Source organism: Hypanus sabinus, chromosome 10, assembly GCF_030144855.1.
Source record: "Hypanus sabinus isolate sHypSab1 chromosome 10, sHypSab1.hap1, whole genome shotgun sequence".
Classification (NCBI taxonomy): domain Eukaryota; kingdom Metazoa; phylum Chordata; class Chondrichthyes; order Myliobatiformes; family Dasyatidae; genus Hypanus; species Hypanus sabinus.
In genome coordinates, this window is record NC_082715.1 from 112,860,872 (window position 1) to 112,875,187 (window position 14,316).

Genomic DNA, 14,316 nt, shown 5'->3' on the forward strand with positions numbered 1-14,316 from the left:
AAGGCTTTTTTAACATGGAAAATTAAGGGAATAAAAACTTTTTTAGATTTGTTTTTACAAGAATGTTTAATGTCTTTTTCCCAGTTAATGGATAAATATGATATCTCTAATACACATTTTTTCAGGTATTTACACATTAGGAATTTTTTACCGAATTACCCCTTGGCCTGCGCTTCAAATTTGGCTTATGTTATTTTTCAGTTTAAACCTTTTCAAAAACGATTAATAGCTATCATTTATAAACAGTTAATGAATGCTCGCATGTCGCCTAATGATAGGGTTCAACGCTCCTGGGAAGTAGAACTTCAACATTTACTCTCAGATAATCAATGGAGTAAAATTTATTTAGTCAATAATTCATCTATCTGCGCACGCCATACCTTAATTCAGTTTAAGATAGTACACAGGGCCCATATATCCAAAGATAAATTGGTGCATATTTTTCCTAATATAAGCCCTATTTGTGACAGATGTAACGCAGAAGTGGCTACTCTAACTCGTATGTTTTGATCATGTGTAAGTTTAAATAATTTTTGGAGGGATGTGTTTGGAATATTATCTAAAGTTATAGATTTGGATGTTCAACCTAATCTACTTACAGCAATTTTTGGGATTTTTCCAGAGGAAGCAAGCAAAGTGTCTGCTTCCGCCCACCATGTGATTGCTTTTTCTACTTTACTGGCTAGGAGAGCTATTTTGCTACACTGGAAAGAATCTAACCCACCTACTGTTTTCTATTGGCTCTCCTCCATCATGTCATGTCTATGTTTGGAGAAAATTAGAAGCCAGACATTTGATACATCCTTTAGTTTTGAACAAGTCTGGCAACCCTTTATTCAATATTTTCATATGATTTAATTTATTTTTATTTATTTATTTTTCTTTATTCTCTTTGGGGAAAATCTTTATCCATGAAGGTTCGGAGATGACTGGAAGGATGCGTTTTTTTTTCTAATTTTATCCTCAATTGGACTGCCCAATCTTTCTTTTTCTTTCCTTTTTTTCTTTTTTTTTTGCTTCAGTTTAGTTAGTGGGGTTTTTTTTCCTTATCAATAAAATTTCCAATTTCTTTATGATTGTTATGAGGAGTTGTAGTTTTTTTGACTATTGTATATATAACAGCATAATATTTTACTTATTTGATTTTGACATTATATACTTTCTGTTTTTACTATTGCTTTTTATATGTCTTTTATATTATCTACTTGTTAAACTCCTCTTCTGATTTGTATATTATTTATCTGGAAAGCAATAAAAAAGATTGAAAATGAGAAAATGCTGGTGGAACACAGCAGGCCAGGCAGCATCTATAAGGAAAAGCACTGTCGACATCTCGGCCCGAAATGTTGACAGTGCTTCTTCTTATAGATGCTGCCTGGCCTGCTGTGTTCCACCAGCATTTTGTGTGTGTTGTTTGAATTTCCAGCACCAGTAGATTTCCTCATGTTTGTCTTTGCCTCCGTTGGGTAAGTCAGGCTGTTATGCCGTTACCCGACAGATAGACCTGCCCCACCTCGGTGTGGAGTGAAAGTTGAGTCCCGGTTTGTTGAAGGATAAGTCCCGGCTCTATGTTGATGTATAGTTCCTAGTCTGCCTCCAAGCTCCAGCCTCTGAGGTATGCAAGCCTCAAGCCCCCAGACCCCAGTCGCAAGCCTCAAGATCCCATTCTCAAGCTCCAAGAACCCAGGTCTCGTCACGTCTTCACCTGGTTTGGGGTCCGAGCCCGAGTCAAGACCCAGGCTCTGGTTGAAGGGACTTACTCAAGCTGGAGGTCTGTAATTAGTGGAGTTCCGCAGGGATCTGAGCTGGGGCTCTGCTGTTTGTACCTGGATGAAACTGTAGATGGGTTAGTTAGTACATTTGCTGATGATACAAAGATGGCTGGAGTTGTGGAAGTGTAGAAGACTGGCAAAAAATATAGCAATATATAGATCAGTTGCAGATATGGGCTGAGATATGGCAGATGGAATTTAACCCAGATAAAGGTATTGTACTTTAGTCGGCCAAATGGCAAGATCCTTAACAGTGTTGCTGAGCAGAGATCTTGGGATCCAGGTTCATACTGTAGATCCTTGAAAGTGGCTACAAAGGTCAATAGGGTGGTTACGAAGGCTGATGGAATGCTTGCTTTTATTAACCGAGGTATTGAGTTCAAAAGTCAGGGGTTTATGTTTCAACTTTATAAAATTCTGGTTAGGCCACATCTGGAGAGTTGTGTGCATTTCTGGTCACCCCACTATAGAAAGGATGTTGAGGCATTGGGGAGGGTGCAGAAGAGGTTTACTAGGATGCTGCCTGGTTTAGAGGGTCTGTGCTTTCATGAGAGGCTAGACAAACTTGGTTTCTTTTCTCTGGAGCACCAGAGGCTGAGGGGAGATCTGAGAAGCATAAATAGAGTAGGCAGGGAGTATCTGTTTTCCAGGATTGAAATGTCTAATACAGAAGGCATGCATTGAAGGTGAGAAAGGGTAGGTTCAAGGGGGATGTGAGGGGCAATTTTTTACTCAGAGAGTTGTGGATGCCTGGAATGTGCTGTCTGGTGGTAGAGGCAAATGTATTAGAGACTTTTTAGAGACATGGATACAAGGAAGGTAGGGGAATATGGGCATGGTGTAGTTGGGTTTATTATTTGGATCTTTTTGATTTGCTCTTTAGCTGGTTTGGCACAACATTGTGGGCCAAATGGCCTGTTCCTGTGCTGTACTCTTCTATGTTCTACTCTATATCAACAAAATCCTCCAAATTCACTTTCCCAGGCTAACATACCCTACCTTGAGGACCCAGTTACACCTAGTCAGCTCCAATAGGCAAGCCGTTGTTCATTTGCCTGACATCAGACTTCTGAAACAGATAACGTATTCCAAACTCTGTCATAGGAAGAAATCACCAGCTGGAAAAAAAAACAGATTAAAGGGTGTGCTCAAGGTCTCCTTGGAGAAATCAGCATTCTCTCTTACTTCTGGGAATCTTTGTCTCATGAAGTTCAAAATGGAGATGGAGTATTCAGGACGGTACTGAAAACTTTGATACTATTCAAGGTTCTATATAAGTGTGGAAGGAAAGCACCATCTCACTTCCTGGAAGACTCCACATTGGTCTTATCAACAATTTCAGCCATTGCAACGGTAATGAAAACTAACGTCTTGTGCATCACTGCTATGGTTTCATAGGAAGATGTTTTCTCAGTCTTTCATGTTCCAGGCCAAACATCTGCAGGGTCTATAATCTTTTAATCCCCTCAAACCTGGAAACATACTGGCAAATCTTTACTGCAACTTCATTGGGACCCTTTCATCTTCCACTAAATGGAGTGATCAGAAATAGATGTAATACAAAGGTTATGTCCCAAGCAATGTTTTATACTCACTTAATACACTCATGTTGCTTTTCATTTTATAGATCTCATATACTTTATCAAACAACTACTTCCCTTCAACTATTTGGTTTTTGAACCAAGTAACACACACAAAATGCTGGTGGAACGCAGCAGGCCAGGCAGCATTTTAATTCCACGTCCCATTCCCATTCTGATATGTCTATCCATGGCCTCCTCTACTGTCAAGATGAAGCCACACTCAGGTTGGAGGAACAACACATTATATACCGGCTGGGTAGCCTCCAACCTGATGGCATGAACATTGACTTCTCTACCTTCTGTTAATGCACCTCCTCCCCTTCTTACCCCATCCCTGATATATTTATTTTTTTAATGTTTTTTTCCCCCCTCCCCTATTTATGTTCTCTCTCTGCCTGTTCTCCATCTCCCTCTGGTGCTCCCCTCCCCCTTTCTTTCCCCCTAGGCCTCCTGTCCCATGATCCTTTCCCTTCTCCAGCTCTGTATCACTTTTGCCAATCACCTTTCCGGCTCTCAGCTTCACCCCACCCCCTCCAATCTCCTATCATTTCGCATTTTCCCCTCCCCCTCCTACTTTCAAATCTCTTACTACCTTTCCTTTCAGTTAGTCCTGACGAAGGATCTCGGCCTGAAATGTTGACATTGATTCTCCCTGTAGATGGACTTCATTGTTTCTGTTTCAATGGCGTTGTGTCTTGCAAAAATTGTTTAATTTATATTTTTCTTGTGAATGCTGCTAATATAATGCTACATGTCTGTGATGCTGCTAGCAAGTCAGTTTTTCATTATTCTTGTGCATACATGTACTTATGCATATGATGATAATTTCAGCTTTGACTTTGACAACCTTCTGCCACCTTTACCTCTCTCTACCTGCACTTCATTTGGGAATTCTAAATCTTTTAGTCATATTGTTTCTCTTTGTCTTCCTAATAAAATACATCCTTGCACAAAATCTTCCATGGATCTGCCCATTCCAACACCTACTCTATATCTTCTTGTTCCGTGATCATTCTTCTCAGTGCCTACCACACTTCCAGCTTTGAGGTACCTGCACATTCTGAGTTGTTACTCTGTACAACTGTATCTAGGTTATTAAATTATATCAAAATTGACACTGGTTGCAGCACCTGTCAAAAGCACACCTGAAAAATTAAATTACATTACAAAGATTTGTCTTTAAAATCTACAAACAGTGCAATCCAAAGTAGTGAAAAAGAAATACTGAAGTGTTGAATACAGAATAACAAAGAGGGGTAGAATTAAGAATCTGAGAACTTGGAAGGGGAATGTGAAATAGGTGCTTGGTTCTGAAGCTTCATAGCAGTGGGGAAAAACCTGTATTTGAACCTGGTTGTCCAGGCTTTCAGTTTCTGTATTGTCTCACAGAAAAGTAGGAAAGGATATATAGCCTTAATTTCTTGGGTGTCAACATCCCGAAGGATCTATTCTGGGCCCAACATATTGATGTATGCCAGTGGCTTTTCTTCATTAGGAGTTTGAGGAGATTTGGTATGTCACCAAAGACTCCTATAAGTTTTTATAGATTACCATGGAGAGCATTCTCACTGGTTACATCACTGTGTGATATGAAGGCTTCAATGCATACTTAGGATTGCAAAAGGCTGCAGAGGCTTGTAGACTCAGTTAATTCCATTATGGCCAAAACCCTCCCCACTATTGAAGACATCTTCACAGGATGGTGCCTCAAAAAGACAGCATCCATCATCAATTCATGTATGCCCTCTTCTTGTTACTAGCATCAAGATTAGCTATAGGAGCCTGAAGACCCACACTCAATGCACATGTGGTCACCAGTGACAGTGAAAGACATAGAGTGGCACTGTTTGCCTGTGATAGGCTCATGTAGCCTATTTGTGTTATAGTCTGTGCTTTCACAATGCAGAAGGGTGTGTGCTTTCCTGTCATAACTAATTACTTTAAATTAAATTAGAATTTACTAATTACCACCAGGCTTTATTTTACTCTCAACATTCTCCCACATAATCAAAGGACCTTTTAATGTCTCCGAGCCTCTATTGCTGCATCTTGTAAACTCTGAACTACTGTTGCAGCTGCTTTTAGAATTTCACAGCCTCTGTTACTACTATTTTTAAATCCTGGCCTTCTGTTGCTTTTTAATTAAACAAAAGCCAAATATAAAATGTTCTTTTCAGTTAAGGATTATTATCCAGAAACAACAGAATGAAAATTCAAAGCAATGGAAATTATTGTATTGAAATGACAAGGCATTGGAAATGCATGGGAAAACAACTATAGTGAAAACGTTGGTACAGTTCTACATTATAGGAAGGTTATGATGTCACCAGAGAAAGCCAGGGAGGATTTACAGGGATAGTTCTGGAACTGGAAGCTGTAGCTTTGGAACAGGAGGCAGCTTTTCATTTAAGGAGAAATGTATTTGAGGTGCATCAACTCATGAGGGGCTGGCTCAATTGTCATAAATGTCAGCAAGATGAAAGTGATGGCTGTTGCCCTAAAAAAAGAAGAGTGAATATAACCATGTCCTCATCAATGGAAACACCGTCGAGATGGTTGACAGGTTCGGGTTCCTTGACATCCACATTATCAGCAACCTCACCTTCACACTGTCACGGAGATTTAAAAATGCATCAGCATATTAACTTGAGAGGAGTTGGCATGTTCACCAGGATTCTCTTGAAATTCCAGAGTTTTTTTTTGGAAAGGACCGTGATCTGGATGCATCCCAGCTTGGTGTGACAATTGCTCGGCTCTGGACTTAATGAACATGGTCCAGTTCATCAAAGACTGGTCACTTCCTTCATAAGGTGTTGCATCAAGAAGGCCAACTGTGTGGTTAAAAATGTCGACTCTCCTGACCATTTCCTTTCCTTTCTTCCACCTTATGGGACAAGACGTAGGAGCTTAAAGCCTGGACGTCCAGACTTAAGAATAGTTTTTTCTCCACTGCTTTCTGACTTCAGAGCCTATCATCTCTTTCAACTTCTCTCGGTTATTCTATATTTGTCTCTTTGGCATTTTTACAACTACTTCAGATTTGCTCTGATGTCCTGTACAGGGTCTCCAAACGACGCATTTCACTATGTTTCGATATGCATGTGATAAATCCGAATATGAATCTGACATGCCGACTGTTAATTTCCCTCTACAGATGTTCCTCCATAATTTGTGTGTGTTGCTTCAGATTTGCACTACATCTTCGCACCCAGATATCATTTGCATTTATACAATACATACTATTTGAGAGCTTCAGGCAAGCAAAAAAATTCATTGAACTCCTGTGTATGCGAATAAAATAATTTGAACCTATTTCTCTCATGCGAGCTTTCAAAACCTATTGACGTGTATTTAAAGTAATTGATAGAAAAACATGGAAAAGAGGAGCATAGATTATTCACCCAGAGAGTGCAAGGAACCTGGAACTGAATGTCTGCAAGAGGCAGAAACCCCTCAGCACATTTCAGGAGCTACCTGGATAATGTACTTGAGGAGAAGCGATTAGAGAACCTAAAGCCGGAATGTGGCTGGGGAGCCTTTTCCTGGAACTGGGTTGAGAATGACGATTTTACATATTTGCAAAGGAAATTCATGAATGTAGTGAAAACGCACGGAAGACTGTACAATGCATCGGTATGGAAGCTGATACAATGAAAACACAAAAAAATGCGACGAGGATGGGATTCGAACCCACGCGTGCAGAGCACAATGGATTAGCAGTCCATCGCCTTAACCACTCGGCCACCTCGTCTTGTTGGCGCCTTTTACGAACCTACAGTAGCCAACCAACTAATTCTCCCGTTGAGACATTTCCACACAAATAATTTCATCTTCTGCCCACGTCAAGTCAACCAAATGCCAGCCTTTTCCTCCCCTCCTCCCCCTCTACACCCTGAGCCTGGGTCACCTCTTTTCGCAGCAGCAGTATCAGCTGGCTTTCGCGCTGAATGGAAAGTTGTTTGGAAAGCCCCATACTAGATGCCGACACTATCCCGGAGTTTATGAACTGCGCTCGACACCCGCACCCTCCCGCTGTCAACTGTCAGCCCTCTATTGGCTTCAGCCTCCTCTCCCCGATGGTTAATTGTGCCGCCATTCCCTTCTTACCCTCTCATCAGGCTAGGTGCACGTAAACGTAAGGTTGGTTTTCTCAACTCAGTCTGTGATTGGGCAAGCACGGTTCAGTTAAGAGCCGCGCGCTCCAGCGAATCCCGTTGGTCGTTGGTTTGGATGTTTGTCAATCATAGAAAAAGGGGCCGGGACGCTTGAGATCAAGGTAATTAGAATCAGCCAATGGGGACTTGATAGTGGGCGGGATAGCGATTGTTCACCAATCATAAAGCGGAAACGGACGCAGATGCCTCTATGACTGGTTAGAGGGGGCCGTCAGTCGCCCGCCTCCCTCTGCGATTGGCGCCAGGGAGAGGGCAATTTGCGAAACGTCAACACGGGGGCGGCGAGCGGCTGTGGTACGCTGTCGTTTTGTCGTCGTCGTGCGTCTCTTCCTTGTGTTGGTTGGTTGGTGGGTGCTGGCGGCGGCGGCGGCGGCGCCGGTGGTCGTGTCGGCTTGCTGTGTCCCGGGATGACCGCGCCTCTCAGCTTGGGTTTAATTGACTGAGGGAACGAGGCTGAAACCGTGTGGGCCATCTCCGCTCAGGTAGGTCCCTCAGTTCACGCCGACTGGCTGTCCTAACTTTTCCACTCGGCCGGCGGCGAAAGGTTCTGCAAAACTTCTTTGGTGATTTTGTTTGAAGATAAAGTCGCAGATTATTGTTTGTGCAGAACACAAATGAAGAGGGCTGAGTTATTTATTTTATTAATAATTTGTCCCACAATCAACTGGAGATCATGCCAAACTAGTGATGTACGTTAAATATCTTGCAAGAGGGATCTAGGGGAATGTTCGCACTTTATACCGGTGTATCTTTCTTTTGGAAATAACATGAAATTCACATGTTGCTCTGTAAAGCGTGGCTTTATGGCAGTGAGAACGTTCCGAAGTACTGGACGTGCTTTAATCTTGGCAATGCTAAACGCACACGTACATATTGCCAACATGCAGATTTAATCTAAAATTGTAAGGAATTAACGGTAATACTAATATATTTTAGGTCTATACAGTGCAATTAAAGTATACCAATTTCACTGCATTCAAGGCTTGATATTGTTGCTAATTTTATGAATATTGAAACTCGAAAGTGTCGGTAAATGTGGAGAGAAAGATAATGATTTTATGACATGAGTCGTGTAGTGTGCTATAAAGTAAGATATTTGCCTCCAGATTTTTACAGTTATTTTACCTTGTGTATTTTAGTGCAAACCTTGCAGCAAAAGCAATGCCTATACAGTAGCTCAAATGTTGATGCTGGAAAATGGAATTATATACCATTTTTGGAACTGAACGTTAAAGAACCCTGCACGATTAGATGTAGTGTAAAGTTTCTACCACTGAACCACAGTTTCAGCATGCTTTCTGCTTCGTTTTGTACAATGGTCAGAGATTATGTAGGAAACAAAGATATCCATCATGTTGAACTATATTTATAACCATCTTGAAGGAGGTGCGAGGTTTACTGTTATAGCCGGTTTCTTTAGTTGTACTTTAAAAGACCCTTTAAAATAATTTTAATTCTAATGGGGTTTTTAAATTCCTGATCAGTCTAGGCTAGCATAAACCTTGCTTAGAAAAATGCTTATTTGCGATTTTTATCATTTTTTAATGACCTTTAACATCACTATAGTAAGAGATTCTGCAGATGCTGGAAATCCAGAGTAACACACACAAAATGCTAGAGGAGCTCTGCAGGTCAGACAGCATTTATGAAAATGAATAAATTGTCAACATTTCAGGCTAAAACCTCTTCATCAGGACTGAAAAAAGTCTTCCCTCCTCCTTTCCAGTCCTGATGAAGAATCTCAGCCGGAAACGACTGTTTATTCATTTTCATAGATGCTGCCTGTCCTGCTGAGCTCTTCCAGCATTTTGTGTGTATCACTATAATTAGTTAGGGGCTTAACTTTCCATTTGTCCTGCTGCAGGAAGCAGTCAGGAAATAGTTTGAACTAATCAGAAAAGAAGGAAGTCTAGAAAGAATTCTATTATTAGATACTTAGTCTGCAGAAGTCTCCCTAGGTTGATAGTTAAATTATATGATTTGAATGGAAAGCGTGTGTTTAAGTTTAAGATTTGCTATCTGATAAATGATCTGATCTCTAATTTAAACAGTATAAAGAAAGTGGTCTGAAAGCGAATTATAGAAATAGTCTTGTGCAGTCTGTGTAACAAACAACAGTATGATTTATGGAGAGAGAAGTGGGAAAAGTGATGTTTTTAATTCAGTGCTTAATTAATGGTGTCAGTTTTGTTTTTGAAAAGATTTGATGTGATTTTCTGGCCATTCAGTGGGTAGGAAATATTATCTTACTGTTTATTTACTTTAAATAAACAAGCTAAAGAGTGTGGGAAGTCCCACCCCAAGAGCTCTATTATTGTTTTGCCAGGCTGACTGGAGCCAGCAGAGGAAAAGAAGTAGGTTGATGCATATGACTGCAGTAGGAGCCTGGTGCCTCCCTCTGTTAATCCCTGCCAAATTTTCTGTGTTCAGTTACACGTAATTCAGGTAGGGCTGATTTAGAAACTGAATTGCTTCCATAATTCTTAAGAGAATTCTTTTTAAATACTTTTAAACTGGAATGATTCCTTGCCATTTTTATTAGCTCAATGATCAAGTGATCCTTTATGTTCCAAAGATATTTTTTGAAAACCTTAAATTAAAATAGAAGCTGCAGATGAAATCTTGTTTGCTTGTAGAGAAAAACCTCCATGATTAATGAGTTTTGCTGTCAAAATTCCAGTTATTTGGCATTTGTAATCAATTTAGGACCAACATTTTTAATCCATTATTACCCCTCCTAACTTTTGTCTGGCTCTGCACTTGCTTTTCTATAAATCTGTCTGAAGTGCCTTGGAACTTCAGGTAGAAATACATGTATTGTGAGGTACTTGGATCCACCAGCCATTGCATAGTACCTAAATGATATTGAAACTGTAGGAAACACTTGTTAGGTCATTACAGAACACTACATGCAGTCTTGTCACCACATTATGGGATGGATATGATACTACTAAACAGCATGTAAAAAGGATGCTGCAGGAGCTTCAGAATTTTAGCTATGAAAAAAGATTGGATAGGTTTGGGGTAATTTTCTATTCGAAGTTGGAAGGAAGTGTAATTTAAAATACAGCAACAAAACCAGCTCTGAGTCTTCTGAGCATCTGGCTCAGGTCGAGTAGGGGAAATAGTGAGGCGGTAATTGGAAGAGGTGCGAGTATAGGGAAGGGAGCGGCTCAAGGCTTGTGGTGTTGGAGCTGAGAGAATAAGCTTGAGGTTGTTGTATTTGCAACCTATGCTTCAGGGGTTTGGGAAGGGATGTGCCAATCCTTTTCCTTTTGTCCCCTACCCCTCCACCTCTTGTGAGAGAGGCAACGGACTGGAGGTGCCTGCTCTGGGTTTGGTTAAGCTGACATTGGAACAGCATCCCTTGCCCCATCCCACTCTGGGCACGAGAGTGCATAACATCTTAACCCATAAACATTTCTAGTGGTCAGTGTAATTGAAGGCATAAGGGGGTTGCTAGCATGGAAGCTTCGGGAAGCTATAAGTGCTTTTCCATGGGCCATCTTGGCAGTGATATATATTGTGGTTCCCCTAGTGACTCTGGAGCCTCAAACAGTTCTCACTTTCTCACGTATTAGCTTGCATGGAGAAGCCAAGCATAGCCAGTGGTTGAACCTGACTGAACTTGTTTAATTAGTCTTTAGTTACTTCTGTCCCTCATGTTGCTTTTATTCATGAATTTAACTTCTGTTTTCTTCAACACAAAACAACCTGCTTCCTGGAAGAAAGAAGGGAAAATCAAGCCTTTGTCACAGTTCAAAATGTGCCTTAGTGTTGTGGGACTTGGCTTTGTAAGTTGCAGAAATGAGGGTTTTGTGGAGAAGGGTGGAAGTGATGGGTTGAATGGTCTGTTCATAATTTACAGCATAGAAGTAGGCTGTTCAGCTTGCACATTAAATGCTCACTCTCTATAAAACAGAGGGACTTAGTGGTACAGGTACATAGTTTTCTAAAACTGGAGACACTGGTAAGCAGGGTGGTGAAGAAGGCTTTTGGCACACTTGCCCTCATTGGCCAGGTATTTGTGTACAGTACTGCTAGAATATTCTGTGTAAATTTGGTTGCTTGGCTATAGAAAGAATGTCATAAAGGTGAAAACATTCATGAGGGTGTTACTGGGAGTGGAGAGGTTGATCTATGAGGACAAACAGAATCGGTTAAGACTACTTCCCCTGGAGTGAAGGAGGCTGAGGGATGAACTCCTAGAGGTTTAAAAAAATCATGAAGGGAGAATGGCCACAGTCTCCACAGGTGGTGGGTATTAGGACATGAATTTAAAGTGAGAAGGGAGAGATTTGAGAGATCTGAGGGACAAGACTGTCACAGATGGTTAGTATATGCCAGAGGAAGTGGTGGAGGTGCGTATAGTTACAACATTGAAGAGACATTTAAACAGGTTCACGGAGAAGTAAGGTTTAGATCAGTGATTCTTAAATCTTTTTGGATTACAGCCTTGGCTCCCAGAACACACTCTGTTTATGAAAACTATAAAGAATTTGGCTTTGCAATGCACAGTGAAAGAAAATAGGACTGCAAATTGAAAGCAGTGTCAAATAATTGCAAACATTATTCAAATCTATTTAAAGCTAAAAATAAAATTATTTCTTTGATTACATTAAAACAATTTTCAACAATTTTAGAGTGTTCAGTAGGAGTCCTGCTATTCATGGCATTGCTTTTCCACCTTTCATTGAGATGGATGGGCTTGGTGCAGTGATAACAGCTGAATGCCACTCGGGAGTCTCAGATCCCCAAGTTCAGTCATTTGCAGTCTGTTTCATTGCTTTAAAAGAGATTGAGCAACTGTGCTGAAATTACCTTCTATTAAATATAATGTTGGAGAGGTAATAAAGAGCATCTTGACCTTTCTTTCATAGTGCAGGAGAGCATTTGGAGATTTATTTTTGCAACCAAAAGCCTTCATATAATTTTTTTGAACCTTGACTTCAGCTCAGTCATTTTGTAGTGAGATCAGTTTTTCCTCTGTCCTTCCTGTTAATGCCTCATTACAGGTGTTCAGGAATGGCTTCATTATCCAATCTGGTATTTGGATCGAGAGTAGATCAGCCAGGTGGACACAATATACTTGAAGATCATCATCTGGTATTCTTTCTTTCTCTTCCAGCTCAGAGAGGCTCAGAAAGGGAAAAGGTCAGGATAGCCATTGTTGCACCGGAATAGTTAACTTTGACAGAAACGTGGAATGACTGATTTGACTTTGCTAAGGTTCACATTATTTCCTTGCAATTGAAGATTGATTTCATGAACTTTGTGAAAAATACTGATACATAAGCAATGTTGTGCCTAATATTCTTGAGTTGATTACTGAATGAAGCATTTGAGTCTTCAAAGAATTTTATCACAGTTTCTAGAAGCAGCTTCCTTTTGAGAGCCATCTGACTTCTGTGTACAGCAGCAAGCATTCCAACTGTTCATCATTCTCAGTACAATTGATCATCTTATGTAGCTAATCACTTAGGTTTTTTTTACGACAAGATGTTTGTGAATTACACAGTGAATATGTGGGGTACAGATTTTTTTCAAGAAAGTAATAACCCTATGGTGGCATCCTGCCATTGATCATGCCCTATCTGTTGCACTGCCAAGAATGTTGGTGAGGGGAATATCCTTCGTTTTGGAAAAAATTAACAACCCCAACTGTTGACTCCTCCCTCCCCCTCGTATTTGTTTCCAGACTCCTTGCAAATAGCAACTCCTGAACCATGCTGTTAATCTTTTATGAAGCGAATGTAATCAAGAGGCAAAGGTTCATTGCCTGGCAAAGTTGACTCATCCAACTACAGAGCAAATTCTATTGTCCTAAGTATGTGGCACAATATGTCTTCCACATTCTCAGCCATTTATTCGTCTTTGAACAGAGTTGTTGCTGAGTGGAATTGCTTTAATTATTCCCTCTGGTGATTTATGCAAAACCATACTCAGAACTTTACTGCCAACAGAATCAGTCTTTTTCCAATTGTAATGGGGCTTTCCAGATTTGGCAATGAGCAGTGAAATGTTGTACAAAGCATGTGAACCATCACTGTTTTGTTGTGATGTGCTGGCAATTATGTTTTGAAGTATTTTCCGTTTCTGAAAGTTTTCACGAAGTAACTTAAAATAATCCAAGTTCTTGTTTGCTTTTTTAAAGTGTTTTCTCTTCAAATGTTCAAGGAGCCTGGGCAGTTTATTGCCTCACTTGAGAAAACTTTTTCACACAGTAGGCACATTGGCTGTTGTTGTTTGCTTGGTGCTGGTAGAAATCCACACTATAGTGTCTACACTTTGTTTGGTCTGCTTCTGCCATTTTTGTTATGGATTAATGACCATGGTCAATCGCCTATTGTTTAGGTCCTTCTTCAAGTGCTGCGATCAATAAAGGGGAAAGTTATGACTTCATCACAGCTCAGGCAAAACCTGACTCTGCCTGAAGGTACGTAAAGTTGGGCAGCAATATTTTGATTGGGTCATAGACTAGCTAAATGTGGTGAAGGCTATTGGAAAGGGCAAATTCTGAGCTTTACCCCATTGAATGTCATAGTCTAATTCATAGGAATTAGGTTAATGCATGATTACAGTATGGGAATTGTACTAGCCAACACTGTACTACAGTAATGAATGGCAGTAATGTGTGGGCCGGGCCTGAAAATAACACTTCCTCGTGATATACCAAATTCAGAAGTGTCACATTGCTTTTCATAACTATAACACACTTAGAGCAAACTCTGAGAACCATGGTTATCAAGAGATGGGGTGATTATGTGATCATTGTAATCAATTATG

At 40.4% G+C, this 14,316-nt stretch overlaps 1 protein-coding gene and 1 non-coding gene across 10 annotated transcripts in view; one reads left to right on the forward strand and one right to left on the reverse strand.

Moving 5' to 3' along the window:
- Positions 1-7,024: 7,024 nt before the first annotated feature.
- trnas-gcu (transfer RNA serine (anticodon GCU)) lies at positions 7,025-7,106 on the reverse strand. The gene has a single exon. It is a non-coding gene; the product is annotated as a tRNA-Ser (tRNA).
- Positions 7,107-7,786: 680 nt separating this feature from the next.
- Positions 7,787-14,316, forward strand: part of disp1 (dispatched homolog 1 (Drosophila)) — a 476,889-nt gene continuing 470,359 nt past the window's right edge. For 5 of the 9 annotated variants that reach the window (XM_059982659.1, XM_059982662.1, XM_059982660.1 and 2 more), the window contains exons 1-2: positions 7,787-8,012; positions 13,885-13,966. The gene's annotated coding sequence lies outside the window, so the exon portion shown is untranslated. The remainder of the gene's footprint in view (positions 8,013-13,884; positions 13,967-14,316) is intronic. The other 4 variants (XM_059982667.1, XM_059982668.1, XM_059982666.1 and 1 more) reach the window with 1 other exon arrangement.